The sequence below is a fragment of the Bos mutus genome, chromosome 7 (genome assembly GCF_027580195.1).
Source record: "Bos mutus isolate GX-2022 chromosome 7, NWIPB_WYAK_1.1, whole genome shotgun sequence".
NCBI classification, from domain to species: Eukaryota; Metazoa; Chordata; class Mammalia; order Artiodactyla; family Bovidae; genus Bos; species Bos mutus.
In genome coordinates this window covers 68,837,544-68,853,366 of record NC_091623.1, presented here as the reverse complement: position 1 = coordinate 68,853,366, position 15,823 = coordinate 68,837,544, and positions in this window count along the sequence as shown.

The window sequence follows — 15,823 nt, the reverse complement described above, 5'->3', positions numbered from 1 at the left end:
TGTGTATACAAACAAGCAGTAACAGATTATACTTGCTTCCTACCATTTGTTTACTCCAGTTTTTGTTTGTTTGTTTTAGGTCAAACTCACGTGCTGGGCTATATACACTAAAAATCTGTAATGTTCTATTTATATTTTCAACATGTGCTATGTGAATACTTAATGACTTTCTATATAAACTATATTTTAATCAAGAAGGAAAAAAATCAATCCCACATAGAAATTTACTCAATAGAAATTAAGAAATGAAGATTCAATACTTTATTACAGGTATACTATACACTGGGAGAAAGAAAAATCTTATTTGGTGTTTAGATTTCTTCAGTGCATGTTTTCTGTCTCATTCAAAGAAATAGAGTTGTAGAAATGAAATCAACAGTTCAGACACAGAATTAAATTCTTTAAACAAAATAATAACATACAGTGAAAGCCACTATATAAGAAACACTGAACAGAATTAGACTAAATGAAGAGAAAAATGTTTAATCTTTGCACAAAGAAAACTATGACATTGAGATTAAAAAGAGCATTGAAGAAGATGAAATCATGGTAACAGCTACTATTCTTAACAAATACGATATAATTTTGTGAAACAATGAGATTATAACACAAGGAGTCACTGATAAAACTGTTACAGCAGGAAATGGATAAATCATTAAATATAATGAAATTTAACCATCACTGTGAGAGAAATGATATGTAGTTAGAAAAAGGAATAGAATATAAAAAGAAAGCAACGCTTCTATCTGTGGTTCCACATTACTAAAAGTCTAGTGACAAAAGAGGAAAGTATTTCTGAATCTATTAATAAATAATGGACAAAATTATCATTAATTACAATAATAATAGCCATCTCAGATCCAAACTCATGTCCTGTCAACCTTTCATTTTACTTAACAAACACCTGTATAGCACTTACTCTGTAAAAGTCACCACACAATATGTGTGTGTGTGTATAACTAAAGAATCAGTATAGACTCTAGGAAAGAAGCGGGTAAAATTGTTGTCCCACTAGGAAGGAGCTGGAAGGAAGGTCATGCCAGACTTTTATAAATATATATATATTTATAAAGAGAAGGTAGTCAGGTTCAGAAGGTCATAAATGAATTATATCATTCTGGCAGAGTTCTTAGGAATCACAATGTTCAAAAAATTGTTTGTTAAATTAATGAACCTATACCCAACTTCTAAAAGTGAGAAGAGTAGAAAGGATTCCCCCCAAATGCAGGGGATCATAATGGTTAATAAGCAGCTCAAGGTGTACTGAGATAATATTCAAGCCAACAAGTATACTCAGTGGACAAATGATAACAATAAACATGTAGTAAACCAACTCTGAACTTAGAAACTTTCAACTTAGACAGTATAATTCCTACAAGCATATCCTACAGCCAAATTAAATAAACTAACCAGAACAAAGAGAGGTCTTTATGAATGAAAACCTGTTGAAAAAAAGGTCTTTATGAGTAAAAATATGTTAATCGAATCAAAAGTTAAAGTCAACAAATAGAACATAGGGTCAAAAATAGTCCCCCTGGGGAACATCAACATTTAAATTTAGGGCAGGAAATATAACTGCTTGAGTCATGAATGAGTGAGCAGAGAGAATTAAAAATAAAAGCAAAAAACCATCAGGGAAGAGATACCTCTGAGAAGGACAGAGTGATCAACAATTCAAAATACATCAGGAAAATCAAGTAAATGTAAGACTGAAAAAGCCTCCATTGGCTTTTACTTGGGAGAAAGGCTTAGTGATTCCAGAAGGAGCAATATAAGTAAAATAGTAGCAAAACCAATTGGTTCAGGACTGAAATAGAGGGCAGCAAATCAAGAGATCAAATGAAGCCTACTTTTTGGAAGCTTGCTGTTGAAAGAGAATAGAGCAGAGTAGTTTGCAGAGAGTCTGGGAGGAGACTTTTATTGTTAATATGAAACAGCCTTCAACATCCATTTTGAGAGAAAGGAAGTGGTACAGAAAGGAGTTAAAGTTTTAGAGGTTAATTGGTGAACACAGATCTGAGCTGAAAAAGGAGGGACAGGGAAGGAGACCGCTCAGCTGCATCTGCAGCAAGACCATTCCATTATGAACAAGAATTTCTAGCACAGAAAACCCAAAGTGGAGGAGTAGTAGAGACTCAGGGAGCTGCTTGAATGAGGAAAGTGCCCCTCGTGCAGCGGGAGCATAAGGACCTCAGTGGAACCCAGAGCAGTCTTAGCGGGCAATAGAAGTGGAATCGCTCATATGAATAGAGATCCCCAAATTAAAATTTTTTATTTAGACACCTAGAACTCTTAATAACTCAGCATATCCAGTAATTTCCTGGGATACCTATGAGTTAAGGGAAAAGAAATTTGGGATATTAAAACAGATTGATCTTGTCAAAGTATAAAAAATTTAATGAGTGTATTATTCTAAGTTAGTGTCTCACTTTCTTAACAGTGATTAGATGATAAAGATAAGAAGGAACTTTAAGACCTTTACATTCCAACTTTATATACCTTTGGGTCACCGTGTCTATGGTAAAAGGCTTCTGTACTTAGAGCTAGTTGTGAACCCAAAGTGAAGGTTTGTCATTAATCCACATTTGACGTATTTGCCTCAATATAAAATGTAGCTGACCTCATTAAAATCTCACTGGTTTATTCTGCATCATTATTTTACTCTTTTATTTAATATCGTTTATTAAACACCAACTGTATTCCAGACACTGTGCTAGACTTGATACAAAAAAGAACTTTATTGGTTCATTCTTGAGAAGGACCTATCTTTTATATGCATTTTTTTTACAAAAAATTGGTTGGTCACTTAGGGAGGAACCTAATTCTACAGAGTCATTAACCTTTGCACTCTAGAAACAAGAAACTAATTAATGAACTCCCTGCATCCCTTAGCCGAGGCATAGGTTAGTACCAGTACTAGGATGTCCAGTTCTAGTAGCAAGGTTGTCAAAACCACAGGTAACACCAGAACATAAACAAAACTCCGAGACAAGACTGTTTCAAATCTGCAACCTCAGCAGACATCTCAGAAAATTTATTTGCATCAATAAAATAAATACTAAGAAAGAGGAAAGTCCTTAGGATGATAAATATTATTTTACTGCCAACAGAATCAAACTGTATACTAAAAATGATTATGCAAAATATTCTAAAAATATTTCCTAAAACATTCAAAGATGTTCTACTGGAAAAAATAATTGAAAATGGAATCAGAAAAGATTTATGGAAGTCATGAAATAGTGGAGATCTGAAAAAATATTATAAAAAGGCAAACATGTAGGCATCAGATATGCATGTGATATTTGATAAATCTTAAAACTATTAAATGAATTAGAAGTGGAAAAACAGGTTACCTAGTACTTCTCAGACCTTTAAATATACATTGTCTATTTTTCCATTTCAAAACTTTAGCATATAATTAGTGCCTGGCTTTTAAAAAACAATTTTATGGATATATAATTTATATACTACAAGATCCACCCATTTTAAGTGTAGAAGTCAATGAACTTTAGTATATTTATAAAACTGCAACCATCTGTCACATCTAATTTTAGAATATCCCCATTAGCCTAAAAAGAAACCTCTGCCATCACTAATGGAGTTTTTAATCATAATTTTGGAAACAACATTTAATGCTTTGGTACTCTACAAAATGGTATTCACATAAAAGTTGTGATTGAAAAATGAACTTGATATTTCATCTAATTTCAGATGGTGATATTTCATCACCATTTAAAATATGCACATTTTAAAAAATCTCGATAATCCTTTCTAGAACTTGATAGTAAGTTTAAGACATGATGAAGTAAAATCTTGATGTATCAATATATTTCATAATAATTATCACAGTTATCTTTTTAGAGCCATTCAGCTCTGAATTCATCCTTTTTGTCCACTTGGTAAAAATGGAACTGAGCCTTTTAAACAGTTTTCATAGACAGCGGGCACAATGTTAAACTTTGTTAGTAGAAGGTGCTAGAGAGACATCGCAGAAGGGAAGGGTTTTGCATCCCAGTTCAGGCTTATTCGCTTACCAGACTCCTGCAGCATGACTGCTACTCCTGCGGAACATGGTTACCTGCAGCCTCCCTTGGCAGCCCCGTGGCTGCTACCATTGCTAAATGCCTCTTGCGAGTTACCTCCCTGTGTCCAGCTTTCTCCAATACTCGAGGGCACAGATTTCCTGCAAGTTTTGCTGGCATGGCCCCCAAAGACTTCATCCAATGAGCCAAGGCCATGTTGTCTTCAAAAGGTCTGGATTTCAGTTCTAGCTGTGACAGAGCAGAGAACTCTTCCTCGGGTGTTTTATCTCAGCACTAGGGATAGTGGTTATACTCTATAGTACTATTTCTGATATTACATATCTTTTATTTTTACATTTTTTAAAGTTCTATAAATTTCTTGCTAGCCAGTCCCTCATCACTACAGTTCCCCAATATACTTAATAATTATTTATATTAAACTTTCCTTGTTCAAATTATTATTGATTTCTCTCCTTGATAGATGCAGAGTGATATAAAGATATACTGTGAGCCACAAATATCTGCTTTCTAAAAAATCTTTATAACCATTCCTTTATCAAAACAGAGTTTATTTTCACATCCACTTACTACAGACCAATAACTGTATCTAATATCTAGAAAGCTATGACTGGGTTTAGGAAGAGAATCTATAGTAAGTTTGAAAGGAAAAAGAAAAAAAACCACAATGCTAAATTGTGGTAGACCAAACACCAGGCCAGAACTAAAGCGACATGAGAATCTACAGATAATTTCAGCCACTGTTCTAATTATCAACAGCTATGTAGCAAGCAACCCCCAAACTTAGTGGCTTAAAATAAAAACCAATTTTATATACTTCATGATTTTGAGGGTTAGTAATAAGGCCAGGCCTTGATGATGAATCTTTCTGTTCTGTATGGTGATGAAGAGGCCACTTGGTGATACTTGGGTGGAGCATGGGCTGTTCTAGAGGGGCCAAGATAGCTTCCTCACATTTCTGGCACCTTGGGTGAAGGGCTGAGTTCAGCTGTAACTGTCAATCGATATACCTACACAGGACCGTTCCTACCTAGTAGTCAGACTCCTTACATGACTCCTCAGGGCTCTAAGAATGTGCCCGAGTGATTGAGGTGATAGCTGCCTGGCCTGATTTTCTACTATTTCAATCAAGTTTAAGATGTAAGGGGAGTTACATAGTATGTTTAGGCCATTATCTTGATATAATCTCTGATGAGTTTTCAACTGAAGAAATAAAAGCAATCATGCACATCTTAAAAACCTAAAAAAAAAAAAAAAAAAAACCCAAAAAGCAAAGAAGAATAAATTATAAATATATATAAAGTAAAAAGGCAGAAGCTTTTTTACTGATAAGTACAGTTTTTTTTTCTTACTAAATCTGGAATTATACTATTACAGCTTTCCTGCAATTACTTTTTCACTTAAGAATAAATGATGGATTCTACATTATCACAGGTGTCTTAATGATATTTCTCTAGATAGAGAAGGAGAAATACTGTATGACATCCCTTATGTGTAGAATCTAAAAGAAACAAAGATACAAAATGAAGTTACTTACAAAACAGAAAGAGACTCATACACTTAGAGAATGGTTATGGTTGCAACTTATGGTTGCCAGCAGGGAAAATGGGGGGGAAGGTTAGTTAGAGAGTTTGGGATGGACAAGTACACACTGCTATATTTATTTACAATGACTAAAAAACAAGGACTGACTGTATAGCACATGAAACTCTGCTCAATGTTATGTGGCACCTTGGATAGGAGAGGAGTTTGGATGAGAATGGATACATGTATATGTGGCCGAGTCCCTTCACTGTTCACCTGAAATGATCACAACACTGTTGGTTGGCTATTCCCCAATACTAAATAAAAGGTTGTGTTTTTTTTTAAAAGAATGAATGATAAACAACTTTTCTGGTCAGTACATATAAATGATCTCATTCTTTTTATGGCTGCATAGTATCTTTAGGATGGAAATACTACCATTTATTATGTCAGTTCTCCGACTGATGAATCACACAGACTGAATATTTATGTCCTCTCCAACCCAAATTTACATGTTGACGTCCTGATGGTTAGTTGGTGGTATTTGGAGATGGACTCTTTCGGAGGTGCTTAGGTCAGGAGGAGGAAGCCCTCATGAATGGGATTGGTGCCCTTATAAAAGAGACCCCAAAGAGCCAACTTTCTCCTTCAACTGTGTGAGATTACATTAAGAAGATGGCCATCATCGAGGAAGTCTTTCATTGAGGAAGTGGACTCTCATCACTGGTGACCACTTGATCTTGGACTACTAGTCTCCAGAAGTATAGAATATAAATTTCTCTTGTTTAAAAGCTGCCCAGCCTATGGTATTTTGCTACAGAAGCCAGAGCAGACTAAATGGATATTTAGGTTGTTATCAAAAAGCTTATGGTTTGATATCAACACCTCAAAAAGTTATTATACAAGTTAGGAGTATCAAGTAACATTTTATATCCCTATAGAAAATATTCTTAAACCACTACTAAGTATGGAAAATGGAGGCTAAGCCAGAAAAGGTCATTTAGTTGTCTCTTTTATGCTTAGGATTTTTAAATTATGAGACAGAAGAAACTAAGTAACAGTGGCCATGGCTGAGCATGAAAGCAAGCAGCTCATCAAATATTTGCTTTACATGGGTCATTTGAAGTTCTGTTAACTCTGAACACATTGCCTTAAACTGCTGAAAATTCAAAAATAGTTGTGATACTGCTCTCTACTTATTGTTCCTTATTCATCCCATATCAGTTTACTTTTTTATCCTAACATTTATTTAAGGGCTCTCTGTGTGCCAGTCATTGTTCTAAATGCCAGAGTATTTAACCAGAGTATTTCATTTAACACATAACCAACCCAGAAAAATGACTTTGTTAGCTGTGTGATCTTGTGCAAGTAATATAATTTTGAGCTTTGGTTTCCTTATAAATAAAATAAGGACCATATTCTAGTATGAAGTGATTTAACACACATCTATTTGTGTTCTTACTGTGTGCCAGGCATCCTAACTCAGGCAAAGTTATTTTCAGGATTAAATGAAGTAATGAGTATAAGATACTACTTGATATAAAATAGGCATTCAGATGGTAATTCCTAAGGACTTCTCTTGTGGTCCAGTGGTTAAGACTCTGAGCTTCCAAGCAGGGGATATGCGTTCAGTCCCTGGCCGGGAAACTAAGATCCCACATGCCACATGCTGCGGCCAAAGATTTTTTTAAAAAAAGGAAAAGACAGATCCTAACTCCTTTTATTGTAGCTAGAAAAACACCAAGCTCGACCCAAATCTATATGAGTTCAAAATACTCCTCCCCTCCACTTTTTGTGATTCCATGCTATCTTCCTAAAAGCAACATGGTATGACTATACCTGTGATCCACTACTCTTTTCACTGCTTTCTGTAATCCAAGTCACACAATTCTTCCAAGGTTAAAAAGTAAGTCTAAATCCACCATCGTGTCTAGTCCAAATAATTTTTTACTTCTGTGATTTCATTATTTTTTTTGCATTGTGCACTACCTAATTTAGTTCTCCATAGGTTGTCATATATTTTTTTCTCCAGTTCCTTCTTAAATATACCTTGTGTTTTGAGACTTCAGGAGGACACATGGTACTTTCTACTCCTTTTATGTTTCTTTTATAAAATGTAAGCTGTGACTAGACATGTAGTCAATTGTGCAATGAACAAATGAAATCTGATTTTACACAATTTACAAATCAAAAGAAATGGAAGGGCAACTGCTATGATACATGGCTTCACTAGAGAAAGAGGTAAGTGAAGAAAGAGTGAAGAAGGGGCAAAATTTTAAAACATAGAGGCCTTTCTGAAGTTGAAAGAAATTAGTACCAATGTCCTTGGAGTTACAGTAATAAAACTGTGAAGGTGAGTGGGAGTCAGCAAGAGTAAGCAGCTAACCTAACAGTTCAGAGTTGTAAACAGATGCACTTCACAGTTCAAGTGGTAAGCATTTTTCTCTGCTTCTCATAAGCAGCAATGCTACCCATTCTTCACAAGAATATTATAGTTTATTATTTTTAGCTGTTTAATAGATGACATCCACACTAGATCCATACCAGAGGAGATAATGGGCCAATAAAGCCACGCACAGCCAAGATATTTATTATCTCCAGCAACATATCACATCTAGAGCTGAAAGTTGCAAGTACTTATATTAGCTTTTCACATGTGTATATGTATATGTGTGTATATGTTTTTTTACTTTTATGTAATAATTGCTTGACTAACTCTGCACAAGTAAAACAATGTGGTTAGAATAGGAGGGATCTCTTACAGCAACAGAGGGGATCTGGTGATTTTCACTTGGGGGTATGAGCAAGCTGGCTGCAAACAGGGGCAGACACGATGGAAAGAACCTTGAATTCAGAGTCAGAATCCTGAGTTCTTGTCCTAGATGTCACTAATCAACTGTGGTGCCTAGGGCAAGCCACTTAAAATTTCTGCTGTGCCCTAGTTTTTCTTGTTATAAACTGGGACAGTAAGGCTTGCTCTACTTACCTCATTAGTTTGTGAGGGTCAGGGGAGTGAGCGTGTATGAATGTATTTTGAAAACATAAAGTCACCTGTAAATGCAATGCATTTTCATTTTAGATATTGAGTAATGAAACTATCAAATAAGCCTGTAGTTCGATGATACTCCATCTTGGTTGCTATGGATCATACAAACAGGAAGAATAAATTTACTAATATTATATTCTGAAATTACATCTCCAATACGAATTGACAGAAGAGTCAAATCAGTTCTATACATATGAACCTAAGAGTATGTTAGAAACTGATAGCTGTTGGAGGCGGGAGGCGGGGGACAGATATTGAGATAAAGACATAATAGAAATGTGCATTCTAGATCAGTTAGTTCAATATTTGATAAAATACTGCTGCTGCTGCTAAGTCGCTTCAGTCGTGTCTGACTCTGTGCAACCCCATAGACGGAAGCCCACTAGGCTCCCCTGTCCCTGGGATTCTCCAGGCAAGAACACTGGAGTGGGTTGCCATTTCAATATTTCATTATAGTAGGAATTCTTTAAAAATCTAACCTTAACAGGTATGGAAGTAAAGAAAGTATTACATAATTAGAACCAAATGATTTTAGCTGGAAAAGATCATATAGAATATTCTACCCTGATTTGCTTTCATTTTGTGGCTGAAAATAGGAAAACTCAGCCTCCATATGTTTTGCCCAAGACCACAGTTTGAAGTGGTAGCAAGATTATACTCAGAGCCATCTTTGAAACTATTTTTTAAGTCCAAAGTGAGAGATTGGCTCACGGTGGTGGCTGAATTATGAATCTGGGATTCTAGAGATGAGTAAAGTGGATAATGCTGGTGTTGCTAGGCTAGGAGACTAAATGAAACTGACCGACAGTCATGAATAAAGGCAGATTTGTTGAGTGACCCATTCCAACGAAAGAGCAGAATTGTAGGTCAAACAAATTGTAAAGGCTAATGGAGGGAGACCTTGAATTGGAGACAAGGTAGACATAAGGAATATATTTCAGAAGTTAAGGCTGGCTAACCTGACTGGACTTGGAAACAATAGTAAGAAGAGAATAATAATGCTTCTTGTTCTCAGTGCTCATAGCTAACTTTTATAGAGTGCTATGTGCCAGGCATGGTGCTAGGTGTTTTATATAATTTTCTTTAAAATCTCACTCACCCACATGAAATTCAGATGCAAACTATTCTCCCATTTTGGGGAAGAGAAAAGGTATAGAGGGAGAGGTGGAGCTTGTCCTGCACAAGTCTAAAGTCTACATGCTTAACTGCTATGTTCCATGACTTCCAAAGGAGGCAGGAAGAGTAAGAAGACTGGGTTTATCAACGCCTGTCCTCGATTCATAGACTGGTTGGTAGGGTCGCAGTGTATGAATTCACAAACTCCCCATGAATTTGAATACAATAAACCACCTAAAACCTATATCCAAGCTTCGTTTCAAAATTATAACTTCACATTAGCATCTTGTACCAATTCTGTGTCACTCATTTGCATGTGATTTTTCATTTTAGTGTAGATATGATAAAGGATCAATAGATGTAGAAAGTTGACATTGGCTTGCAATTAATTCTAGCAGATTGATGTTTTCACCAAACAAAAATCAAAGTAATCAGGTTATTTCTATACTAAATATTTATAGAATTATAGAGTCAGAAATCTATCAAATTTTGGTTTTACAAGGAACTATTTCTAGTCACCATATTACCAACGTTCATTCATTCAACAAATATTACTTGAACATCCACTGTGTGCCAAGCTCTCTTAAAGGCACCAGTGTGTGTGTCATAAATACCAAAGTCCCTGCTGTCAGTGGAGCTTATGTTCTAGTGAAATTGAGACATAATAAGTAAACAGGTAAAAAAATGATCATTTCAGATATTAAGAAATGCTACAAAGGAAATACAAGGGCATGACATGAGGAATCACGATTGAGGCAGGAGGAAATTTAATTCTTTTACTGCCCCTACTGCTACTGCTGCTGCTAAATCACTTCAGTCGTGTCCGACTCTGTGCGACCCCATAGACGGCAGCCCACCAGGCTCCTCCGTCCCTGGGATTCTCAAGGCAAGAACACTGGAGTGGGTTGCCATTTCCTTCTCCAATGCGAGAAAGTGAAAAGTGAAAGTGAAGTCGCTGAGTCTTGTCTGACTCTTAGCGACCCCATGGACTGCGGCCCACCAGGCTCCTCCATCCATAGGATTTTCCAGGCAAGAGTACTGGAGTGGGGTGCCATTGCCTTCTCTGGTTACTGCCCCTAATCCTTCCTTAAAGAATCAGTGATGATCTCCTTTCCTAAATGTAGAATACTCCTCTGAATTGGGTTTAAAATAAGCACCAAAAATGCCTTTAAGGGAATATTAACTAAGCACTGTCCATCTAAAAATAGGGCCAGCCCCAGAAAAATCATGTCCTGGTTCTGTGTGACCGAAGGATGCACAGGAGGAGGGCTCCCTGGGCATCTTCCACTTCCTCCTGACCATTTGCTGCAGCCTCTTTCAGGGCACAGAGCTGAGACGCCAATCAGTTGGAATTTGATGATTTGACGAAATCATCAATAAGACTTGATGAAATAACTAACTGCTGTGGTCTCCCTACTTTACAAATAAAGGCTCAGGACATCACTTTCCTTTGTTTGATGATAACCACTGATAAAGTCAGGCTAAGTTGATAATACAAGCTGGCATCCAGAAGTTATCAAGAAACTCTCAACACTGGCCAGATCATTTTCATAATGTAGCCATTTCACTGTCATAAGCAAAAAGGCTCCAACTGGGAAACAATGCTTGTTCTATTAATACGTTATCATGTAAATGCAAACCTTCAGAAGTTCAGAAGCCTAAAGCTAGGGAAATATAGAGTTCTAATCAGATAGATCCACGTGTCTCAATGGATAACACTGAAATGATGAATGCAAAGTTTATGACTTTGAGATAAGCTGCAATAAAAATGTGGCTCAAGATACAGTTTTCACGAAAAAATTTTTCAAAAATCCACACTTTAGGGGAATCAGGTAGTGCAAGGGAGAGAGATTGTGAAGTAGAACGAAGGGAGAATTGTGAAGAAGGAGAAAGTCAGCAAAAAGAGGGGACTGTTGAGAAGAGATGCTGATTGTTCCAACCTGGGTCTTGACCATATACACATACATCTCTTACAACAAGAAGCCTCTGTATCAACTTGTGGTTGCCAAGGGGGAGGGATGGATTGGGAGTTTGGAATTAGCAGATGCAAACTATTATATATAGGATGGATAAACAATAAGGTCCTACCATATAGCATAATATCCTGTGATAAACCATAATGGAAAACAGCACAGCATTGTAAATCAACTATACTTCAGTAGAATAAATTTTTTTTAAAAGTCTCTGTATCAGATTCACATGGAAATCCTGATGGGTACCACCATCTTCAAAGGAAGCTGCTCCTTCTAATCACAAAAACAGAACCAGCAAAAAAAAAGTCCACTTTGAAAGATTTCATTTGGTTTGGGCCCAAATCACATCAGCTCAGTCAGGGGCGCTGTCCCCAGTGTTTTCTCCCAGAACCAGCAGAAGGAATGTATTCCCTTTCAGCCAGTCCAGAGTCCCTGCGGCATACAGGCACCATCAAATGCAGATTGACATCTATTTGTAGCGCAACTAGAAAAGGCAGTTTCATTCTGAATTATTTAACATGGCAACATTTTGCACATATAAATCATGTCCAGCTTTATTAGATTAGGACAATTGAAGAAATATATACACCTGCCTGTCATGTAAAGCCCTTCATCTTGGGGAGTAGACTCCCCAGGGGGACATCCTAGGAGGTAAATTGAATACTGAGTGGTTTATCTTGTGGTGAGGCCTGAATTGAAAATTGAAATTCCTGCATGGACATCGAATTTCACATCAAAAATGAGGACCTAGTTTATCTCTCTTGGTTACCAGGGTACTAATCACTCTAGAAACTTAGATTTACATGACTATGGCTGTTCCCTGCCCTTTATGTTGGAGCTGGGCCCCGTGAATGTGATAATGTTCGTCAAGCCCTTTGAGGTCCTCAGATGAAAGGCATTCTACAAACACAAACTATCACTTGCCTAAATCAGCCGAGTAGCTTGATATTATTTCTCTCCATCTTTGGGTTTGCCAGAACAGCACAGGAGATAGCAAATGGCACACGGTGAGATGAAAGGGTGGAGATTAACAGGGGACTGCTTTTCAATCAGATAAGGCAAGAGGATGCACAGTTGATAGCCTGATTTCTATTATGAGAAAAAACACACCCAGAGTTGTTCTCATTGTGCTCAAAATCTCAGAGGAAAATCACTTTTATAAAAATAGGCTGTATCTCAAATGCTCTTCCTAATTCAAGTTCAGGAAAAAAAAAAAATTCACTTCTACCACTTACACAGAAGGGACTAAGAAAATGGGATTGGATTCCTTCTTCCCCCCTCATTCATTCCCTCTCCTTTTTAAAAAAAACCTTGTTAAAGGGAGAAAGTATGCATCTGAAAAGAAAAACACAAGGAGGAGACCCAGTGCCATTACTTTGGAGAGCTGAGAGGTGGAGAATGAAAAAGCCATTGGTCTCAGTTTTACTGCCACAATGGCCTTTTATGAGAGGGATTAGACACGCCAGGAGCTGGCGCAGCATTCATTGGTGCCCGACGACAATCTGGAAGAAGGACGATAAAAATCAGTTTGTCGTAAGGTTAAATCGCCAAAGACTTCCTAGATTGGCTTTTCAGATTGTTTCCCTTCGGAAAGAAGATGAAGAAAAGAAAGAAATATGGGTGAAAGGCTGGTTTTTTTTTCTTTCCCTTTTCTTCCCCCCTCAGTGCAAGATGTAGCATTCAGAAAACATGTTGAGCGAGCTGAAGCATTAAAAAGATCAGTCTTTGGCTGGTGAATGAAAGGCTGTTGTGCGTGTGACTCACATACTAAATGGAAACCTGCCTTCAAAGCCTATTTTACTGCCTAATTATATATACACAAAATGTAGCTGTCTGTTTCAATCAAATCATAGGAAAAGGAATAAAACTCCTCTAAAGATGCAATTTTCATGGTTTGTCATAACCTTAGAAACACTGCTAATGCAAAAGGAGGAAGTACAGCTGCATGGTCCAGATAAGGCTTCAGTAATTGTTTTTCTTTTAATTATTACTTTATAAAGACATTATACCTCCTACTCCGAAGAAGGAAAATTAGTGTCCTCTGTCTCCTCTTTTTATCCCCTCCCTGCCCATTTTCACACTATGCTTGTTGATATGCATTTCAGCTGTGGCTAGAAGCCAGCGTAGCTATGGAAATAATATTTAAGTAACCACCCTAACTACAGGCTCTCAGAGGGTTCCAGTGAGGATGTCTTTTCCAAATTTATGTTTTGAATTGAGCAGAGCCTTCCAAAGCACAAAATAGAGTGCCAGGGATCAAGATAACATGCTCAGACCCAAACAACTGTGTGAACTTGGCTTTCACGGAAATAGTTTCTATTCATAATATGAATACATTTATTCTTTTAAATTATGAATTGCATGAGCATTTCCACTGCTGTCATCCCTGCTAAAGATGATGTAATAAAATACACAAAAGACATTTTTCTCTCCAACATTTTATACGTACAAACCTTTTTTGTATAACCCGAAACTGTAAAGTTTAATAAGCCATTACTAATTTACATATTTTCATAGATTCAAATCATTAAAATGCAATGATATTTTAATGGCTTAATATATATCTAATTGCAAATTAAAACTTTTTAACACTGGAGATGGCACTGAGCATACTACCACGGGGTTCCAAGTACCTAATTCAGAAAGCATTGGTAGCTACTAACATTTCTGAGGGAAACGTAAACTGTGTCACTGGGTGAGTATATTGATTATCTTATAATGTGCATGTTTTTAAAAAGTCATCATTTTAACTACACCTACCCCTCTTCTCCTTAATCTCTTCCAGCCTACTCCCTGTTCTGTCTCAAGTCCTATTAAATTTGGAACCTGCTGTATTAATCCATAGAATAAACAACTCAATTAAGAATTATATGATAATTAAGTAGGTATGATCATTAAGCTACTCTCAATGACTCTCAGAAATCCTGGGGCATAAGAAATATGGAGAAAATCACAAACAGGCAAGAACTAAATGAGGCTTATGCTCTAGAAATTACTGCCTACATTCCAAATTCCAAAATGGGATTTGAGACCTATTGAAAACAAATGTGCACAAATGTTCATTGCAGCGCTATTCGCAATAGCCAAAAGGCGGAACAAACCCAAATACCCTTCAGCAGATGAATGGGCAAACAGATACACAGACACACACTCACACACAGGAGTATTACTCAGCTATAATATAGAACAAAAGACTGATATATGTTACAGTGTGAATGAGCCTTGAAAACATGCTAAGTGGAAGGAGTTAGACATAAAAGGTGACATAATATATGACTCTGTTTATATGAAATATACAGGATAGATAATTTCATAAACACAGCAAATTGGTGGTTGTTACCAAGAGATGACTCTACATCACCAGATAGTTGATACCCAAATCAGATTGATTGTATTATTTGCAGCTGAAGATGGAGAAGCACCATACAGTCAGCAAAAACAAGACCTGGAACTGACTGTGGCTCAGATCATCAGCTTCTTATAGCAAAATTCAGGCTTAAACTAAAGAAAGTGGGGAAAACCACTATGCCATTCAGGTATGACCTAAATCAAATCCCTTATGATTATACAATGGAGGTGTCAAATAGATTCAAGGGATTAGATCTGATAGAGTGCCCCAGGAACCATGGACACAAGTTCATAACATTGTACAAGAGGTAGTGATCAAAACCATCCTAAAGAAAAACAAATCCAAGAAGGCAAAATGGTTGTCTGAGGAGGCCTTACAGATAACTGAGGGAAAAAAAAGAAGTGAAAGGAAAAGAAGGAACGATATACCCAATTGAATGCAGAGTTCCAGAGAATAGCAAGGAGAGATAAGAAAGCCTTCTTAAGAGAACAATGCAAATAAATAGAGGAAAATAAAAAATGGGAAAGACTAAAGATCTCTTCAAGAAAATTAGAGATACCAAGGAAACATTTCATGTAAAGATGGGCACAATAAAGGACAGAAATGGCAAGGAGTTAACATAAGCGGATGAGATTAAGAAGAGGTGGCAAGAATACACAGAAGAACTGTACAGAAAAGATCTTAATGACTTGAGTAACTGTGTGATCACTCACCTAGACCCAGCCATCCTGGAGTGCAAAGTGAAGTGGGCCTTAGGAAGCATTTCTATGAACAA